The following is an 8,590-nucleotide window of genomic DNA, read 5'->3' as shown; positions in this document are numbered from 1 at the left end:
CGAGAAATCGTTTCTCAAGTTTCGAGTCGCTACGCTTGTTTGTGCTACACGTGTCGCAGAACATTTTATTTAAAATGGCAGTTTTAAAATGGCCAGGCCTTCCGAACCTACCAAAATATGGCATCAATGAGATGTGCACACCTAAAGGCATCCGCTGTAGTTGAAGTCTACAAGAGAGCTCACCTTGGGTTATTGGGCTAGTTACGAATGAGAGAGGCTTATTGGGCGCAGAACTAGATTTAACACAGCACAAACGGTCCTTTGGACTATAGTGTAAAAGAAGCTACCATGGAGCATCAAGGGTTTACGTTGTAAAATGTCTACAAGAAGCTCGTTTGTTCAAAGCTCGGTGAAGTAAAGCGACTTAGGTTTAGGAATATTCGCTAGGGTTTCACGTAATACTCTTGCGTACTAGTCACATACGATAAGTGTCAACCTATCCGTTGCAGGCCGAATGTTCCTGCAGTTGGACCCACCTCACCGTGACCACTGTCCACGACTTACTAGGGCCATCCTAATCGCGACCACTGCTTACTATTCTTAATTCATACGATTTCATTCCGAACCGACTCGGGTTTTCGTTGGTTGGCATTGCAGATTCACAGTGGGGAGTGGTATGTGCTACTAGGCTCACCAAACTAAAAGCGTTGTCGGGCTCCCTTTTCCTAACGAGATTGGTTCCGAACGCTCGAAAGTTCCTTCCCTCCGGTAAACTCGACAATACACCATCGTCCAGGGCACGCTCGCTTCGCGATGTTCCCTAAAAGTCTGCTGTGTCTAAAGGTTGATTCTTGCCTGGAACAACGCACGCGCACGCTAACGGGTTACATTTGTTCCAGCCATCTAAGTCTTGCCCAAGAGGTAGCGCAATAATCAGATTTCTTCAATTCAAGGCTTTGTTTCTTATGTCACTTGTTGTAGAACAACACAGCATCCTCGGCACTTTGCGCTATTTATGCAAAGAGGTGGCGGGGCTGCATTATCTCTACGCAGGAGTTCCCGTTACGTGACGACGCAGACCGACTATGTGCTCGGTTACTACGAAACGTCGACACATTCATGCTTGAAAAGACTGTCAGCGGTTTGAAACAATGCTTGAGCTAAGGTACTGCACGTGAAACTCGGAAAATAATTTAAGTAAAAGATTGTTCCCATTGTACCAGTTACAAATATCTAGTGATAGCATGTCCAAGCTCCAGTTCAGAATTAACAACTTCTACAGCAGCGTTGCTCGCAGGGTGGTTATATCAAAAACAGTCAATCTATGAAAAAGCTGTTCATTCCATGACTTCCATTTAGCCTAGGTGCACCCGAAGACAAGCATATGACACAATAAAATGAAATAACAGGACAAAAACGCTAATCGAACTCGACTACCTCGATGACCTTTTTCTTGACAGAATATTTTATGCCGGTACAACCTCACAAAAATAGTGTCTAAAAATTAAGTTCCAAAAGGCTAGTCTCTAACTAGGCTAAACGGTAGCTCTAGGGAAACTCTCTAGGGAAAACGGTAGCTTCAGTATCAACCTGATTAATCTCACGAAAAAAAATTAGCAGAATGGTTTTTATTAAAGTTGAGCTCTAATGGGCCAAGTCGAACTCTGAATGAACTTCAACGTTAGTGTGATCGAATCACGCCGCCAGCGTCGAAAGCATAGTTCGCAAAAAACGGGAACGAGACTAGAGAGCATTTCTCAATGACCACCCATAGTATCATGATATAAAGACGTTGTACAGTAGAATGTCATTAGTCAATTAAGACGATCCTGACCTTTGCATATCCCCAGGATCATTATACGTCAGTCGTTATGCGCCTTTCCACTATATCGAAACTGACCACTAAGGTGACGTTTGTTTAAACCCTTTCGTAGACCAATTTTCATTCTCCCGTAAAAAGCCAATTAACAATTGAGAAACCGGTAATCAATGTATCTCATTCTACCTTTTTCTTATGTACATATATATTTGCTGAAATGATGCCTAGCCGACAATAAGCTCAAACGAATTGGCCTTTTTTTTTCATACATGCCCTACATGTTAAATACAACACGTGTAGTGCCGGAAATTACGAGGAACTGCGTCATAAATATTCCTAGGAAAAGGTGCCAGCCGAGCCTGCAATTACTAATTTCACTGTTAAAGCGGATACGGTGAACAACTATCAGTATCCGAAACAAGCTCTCGATTCTGCCCTCAGTTTAAAGCTTAGTATTCGTAGACCGTATCTCCTAAAACTTGGACAAAAAATAGGCTTGGTTCCAGTTCACTCAGAGCTACTATGGAAATTTTTTCTTTTTTTCAACTTATTTATACGATGGTTAAATTCAGCAGGTGGTCAAACTTTCTCATATACAGAACAGTCGGTTGTTCAGCTAAAGACATCCTATAGCATTGCAATTGAGCAATAATAACTCTGTATTATATTTACTGCATAAATCAGCTGTAGCACTTGTTGAAGTTTTCATTCAAAATCACAATGCGAATTGTCGAAAACTAAAGCTTTCTATCTAGAACTTAGCCAACTGAGCATTAAATACGGTATATTCCCCTTCAATCTTGCCTAACAGTTTTCGTCGCTGTGTACTCTCTCAGACTGCTTCCGACATCGCACTTGTCCTATTGGCAGTAGGTACCACAACCTATGTTATAGGAAACCCCTAACTACAATCTAACCCCAACGCGCGTTTGATGGACGTTTTCTCATGAGTGCGCTTCGAAATAATGGCTCAGCTTGTGACCATCAACTCGATGCGTAACGCATCCAACAATGCCTCTAGTAATACGAATTGAATTTACGGCTCGGTAACAGCCGTATATAACAACCCAGCATGTACCATCTATCAGCCCGGATACGATTCGTGTAAAAGACGCGAAAGAGGAAAAGTGCCATGCGCAGGATATTCCTTTCCCACCTACCCCTTCGCAGTCGGTAGTGCGTCTGAGGAGAAACGTCGCTATGAATGAGTAACTTTCTGACGCGAAATCTAAGGTGGCGGCAACAAAGTCACACAACTGCGCGACGGGGCCTGTCTGTTTTCATATTATTACATCTGGTGGTGCGATGCAGCGTGGGGAGTCAGTCCTCGTGATGGCGTTTCGCAAAGGGTTGGATTTTTATCTAGGTTCGAATCTGGGCGTAGATATATTCTACTTCTCCAATAAAATCTGAGAGTCATGAAGAAAACGATAACAAAGTTTGGGGAACGTATCACGTGCCTAACGAACCACGCGTCCACTGCGCGTATCTGCCTCCACCTTCATCTAACACTCCTGCATTTTGTGTCATCGAAGATCACTGTATCAGTCATTAGTTACTTCTGTGCATTTTTTACCTATGGTGTCACGGCTTTCACGGCTAGACGTCCTTCATCAAGAAGGTTTTTGAATGTGAAATGTCTGATCTTATGTTGCCAATTGCTCATTTACGACTTTCTGCTGTCGAACTAAATGCGCCAGAATTACAGATAATTATTCAATATGCGCGACTGTCGTGGAGTCACTGTGATTTAATATTCATCGTCTCAGCTAGTTTTTCTCGATGGTTAAATACAAAAGTGTGAAAGCAGGAAGCATCGTACAATTTACTCGAAATAAATCCTGACTTCCACAGGTGAAACAACGCAGGGCTCATAATTTTGTCTGTGGCGTTTTAAATATGATCGTTTAACGCTACGAATCTGTGCCCTCTAAGGAGCATCAAGTGCGGACGAGCGACAACCGTATGGTCTTTTACCATTTTCGATACTATACGACCGACAAGCAAAATGCAGAATAATCTCAGACACCGAACCATGCTGTGTCAACCTGTAAACTTCGTTTTAGTCCACTAATGAATACCCGGCTAGTAGGAGCACTCGAGTGCGTTCATTCGATTGTCAATGGTAAACAGGTCTTGAGTCAGAGTCTTAGTCATTCACGAGCAATAGGAGATAAACTGTTATGTTTGTAAGAGACGAATGCTAAATATACATATAACTGCTATATATTTTTCCCTATTTGATTTAGAGAAGATTATGACTGAAGAATTCGAACCAAGATGCTTCAGATTTGGAAATTAGCCGACATTAGTACGATATGAACTTCGACTTGCAGACTCGCTCCTTCAGTAAGCTGCTTCGGAGCTGACTCCTTCGACGCAATCGTTAATCATCGATGGGGTGGCGATCATGTACATATGCGGTCAGCTTTATCGACAAAAATATCTGATCTGAAATTGTCTGAAACGCACTGAAAACTTTAACGGTCCATACTGCAGTAGGCGCAACCTATTATGCGTCGTCTAAATTTAACACTTCACGTAGATTTCGATGTGCTCTTGCTAATTGTTTTACAACGCATGGATCCAAATGACATAAACAAGGAGCGTCTGTCAGCGACTTTTTTAGGCACAGCTTACTCTATGCTGCAGAGACATGAGGCGCGTGTGACTACGGGAGTTTTATTTTTAGATGTTTTTGCCCTACATTTACCCAGGACTCACGATTACTTTTTATTTTCGTACCATCACTACAAGGTGTTTTGATCTTTATTCGTTATAATTCTGTCGTGTGATCTACGAAATTCCATTTTAATTCAGATTTCGTAAGGTCCATTGATGGCAGTGCATTTCTTCGGCCGATGTCAAAAGAGCCGTTTGGAGTAGATGTCTCGTGTATAGCAAGGGCTCTAGAAGGGTAGTAACAGCTCAAAGATAGTTTGTTTGAGGGTATCTTGGACCGGTCGGAAGCGCCTCACCCTGGTGATCTAGCCGAAGTTAATGAAGATAGCCTGAAGGTATTTCCACTGAAACATAATGGCCGGCAAACACGCAAAATGACCAAGAAGACGCACCCCTGATTATGTGATAATTGCTAGCTATTTTCGCTTAATCAGACTGTCATGAACACGAAATTTGCATCCCACAATTTTCGGGGAAATCATAAGTAGACACGGTGTCTCGGTGTTACACGAGGCGCATGCATAATGAATTTGTAAATTTGCGTGATAACCTATCTAGATGTAGGCATCTGTCGTTATAAATGATGGCCAATTCTCAAACGGGATGGCCACACGTAAGGAAAATTCGTGAATGGTATGGTTGGCCAGATCTGTGTTCGAAAATAATTGGGGTTTATGTTTGGTACCGCTAGGATAATACACCAGGCCGGAAAATGCCCAAGAGCCAAATGACCGACAAGGATTTGAAGACATACCCGCGCTTTTTCTCGAACATGGAAATATATGTGGTGCTGGTGGATTGCCGCTGTTCACAGCAATATGCAGTATTAGAACGGAAAAAGACTAGCTGAACAAAAAATAACGTTTCTGGTCGGTCGGAAATCGATTTCCTAAAAGATCGAAGAAAAATAGGAACTCTATGCAATTGTCGCTCGTCAGGATAAACAAAAGCAAAAAAACCTAATATAAATAAAAGCAGTAAGTACTATTTCTCCAATGCGCTTCACCTCTGTAATCCACTAAAATCAGGTCAACGGGCCCTTTCTTTTCTCACTTTCGTATCGGAACTATGGGAATGTTAGAATGCACTCACCATTTAAAAGAAATTAAACTACCCCAACATTAGACATGTCGAATCAGAATGTCGAACGAAAAGTATAAGCAGATAACACGAAAAAGGGTGAATTTAGATAAACGTTTGACTGCAACGTTCGTTGAGTGAGTTTTTTTTTTTAGTTGAATCCAACCAGCGCTTTTCATAGGTCAACCAAGTCCGAACCTCCGTATCTTTTCAACAATTAGGTGCCCTCTGTGCGTGGTCGAAACAAGACCTCCGGAGGCCTGTGTTACCTATTTGCATAAAGTCAACCTGAGTGGTAAACTCGTGCTGGTTCACCAGGAGTAAAACATATTGAAACAGAAACGAATATACACTATCATTACACGGCCAAAATGTCATAAGATATATACAAGGCTTTAATTACGCGTTTGGGCGCAGATCCGAAAAAATACCTCAACAAAACTGTAGATTCTTATTATCTAGTAATAGTTATTATTAAATACACATAGCCACAATGCTATATTTGTGTACGGAATTACATCGGTGATGGTGGTGTCCCCATGTTCCCATGAAAACAACTTAATATTTACTTAATGCTTCTTAGATACGTTTGAGCTCAAGACTAAAACAGCTCTCCATTCAAGTCAGATTATATTTACGGGGACTAAAAGTGTTTATACCTTCAAAAACTTTAAATTGAAAAAAAAACAACAAAAATCTCTATAAAGACATGGATTAAACGATGCTATCGGACGTAAAAAGCCGGAATAGATAGCCCTTTGCTGTCCCTTTCCACGACAATGCCATCCTGCATAAAGCAAAACTTGCAAAAGCTGATCTTAAAAAGCTTGATTAGGAGAGACTCCCAAACTCTGCTGTGCTACAAATTCTGCAGATATTATGCCATTGTGTTACCAGTTTTTCCAAGAACTGGCAAATGAAGTCCGTGAGAACACGTTTTACAAAGAAAAGTGTTGCACAAGTTCTGCACTCGAGCCTAAGGTTTCTGGAGAGGCGGAAGTAAATCTATTGCTAGAGTTCGAGCAAAAGGCTGGTTTTTGATCAGGTAAAAAATCGTCATTATCTTTTGTTCTATATGTACCTGCGTATTGATCTCATTGAGGAATTTGATGATTTGTCAGAAATTCGTTTGGGCAATCTATAGCCCAACATCAACACCGTAGTGCGGAACACTTTTGGTATTCTGTCAGATTTCCTAACACAATCTATGAAAATCGTTATCGCACTTTTCAGATTTACACCCAAAGGAAACGTGTCAGAGTCACATGCCCCGATAGCCGATTATCTCCATGAGAACACATGTGGGTCTTTTAGCGACATTACTATTGGCTTCAACGACAGATTTGGCCTCCTTTGGACAATTTATCTAGTTATCTAGCTAATAAAGCAGTTTGTTTCTATGTGCACCAGCGCGAACGTGGCTTACTGGGTGGTGGAAAAACACAAATTTGCAGTTTTGTTTTCAAACCTTCCTGTGGAGCTGGTCTTGAATTTCGTTAGTCGCCCTACTATTCCACTGTGCTAAGCCTTTACTTGGCAAAGGATTAGTTGCAACCGGATAACTGTTGGTCTGTGTTCACGCTGGAAATTTCGTCTACCTAGCTATGAAATCTTAACTTAATAAAAGTATTTCTTTATATAAGCCCAAAGCTGGAAACAGATGAACCTGTGAATTTACTCGACGGTACTACAGTTAGAAGATATCCCACACACAGGAACCGGTTCAAACGAAGCTAAAAAAGCTAAAGCAACGACAGGATGGGGGCGTGAGGCAAAACTCGCCTGTCAGTCTAATCTAATAGGATCAACATGCTGTGAGAAGTGAGTATCTGGAGATATTAAATACCCCATAGGGCCAATAACCCCATATTTGTTCTTTGCGCTTTTCCCGTGGCGACAGCAGACTGCCCGAAATACTCACCTAAAATGTTTGTTTCGGTCTACTGCCGTTAGGTATTGTTTTTGCGTCAGGCGGCTGCATTCTATATGCGGTCTATAGAGTTTATATGCGGTTTCGAAACTTTTCGACTACTTTATCTGGTACCCCTACAAACGCCCTCATGCCGACCCGAAGTACTGATAAGCCCTCTTACCATCTTTACTATTTCACGTCTAGTAATTTTTCTCAACGATTTTTCCAAAGCAATTATCATAATAGTAATTAAACATCTACTAAAATAAGAACATCGGTTTCATGCAAATCCCCCTCACCGCCTTGCTTCATTATGCGTCATCTCTTTATTTGTATCAACAGCTTTTCGTTTACATCGGCGTTGACTGTTGTTGTCGTTTTTGGTAATGTTGATACTATATGAGGGAAAGGATCATGCAGTTAAGCGCATTATGTACCCACCCCACGCTACGTGACTGCCATCGATTGCCCCAATCTATTGAATACCGACGGCACTATTCGTTCATCACCGTCTCTGTTCGTTAATGACATATCTGGAGAACGGATGCGTACGTTCGATTCTATTTCCAATATTTTTGCTGCTATAGCTTCCTAAAATTATGTACCTGTTATAGCTATTTGCAATAACATTAATCTCAGTGTGTCTGCGGGGACGAACGTTTTACTGAATTGAGGAAAAATTCGAGTTTCCATGCCTACAATCTAGGTACGTCTCGTTTATTGTTGTTCTTTGCTGCTGCTGCTGCTACTGCCGCCGCTGCGATTGACTAGAGAAAAGAAGCCTCAGTGCTAGATATTGCATCACCAACCCATGTGCTCCCATTATTATCTCGTCCTTTTCGGCAATGAGTCTTCTTATGAGCGCATGTAACGCTACTAATGTTACACGATAATCGACCACCAGACATCAGTTTTACCAGTGATTTCCGGCATTTGAAGTCACGAACTTCAATAAAGCTCTACTCAGCCTCAGACCAATGTCCAATTAACATTGTGCCAATGGCACATTATTTGATTGGTTAGTTGATGCTTCCTCGTTGTACTGTCGTAGTCTTCCGCGCTTTCCTACATGCTAGAAGCTTACACCACGTCAACACGTCACGCGCAAAACTGGCTTGCAAATTTCCTTCCCTTTTCCATGTCCCCTCTAACGACAA

This window comes from Varroa destructor, unplaced genomic scaffold, assembly GCF_002443255.2.
Source record: "Varroa destructor unplaced genomic scaffold, Vdes_3.0 BEIS01000004.1, whole genome shotgun sequence".
Classification (NCBI taxonomy): domain Eukaryota; kingdom Metazoa; phylum Arthropoda; class Arachnida; order Mesostigmata; family Varroidae; genus Varroa; species Varroa destructor.
This window is presented reverse-complemented; position numbering follows the sequence as displayed.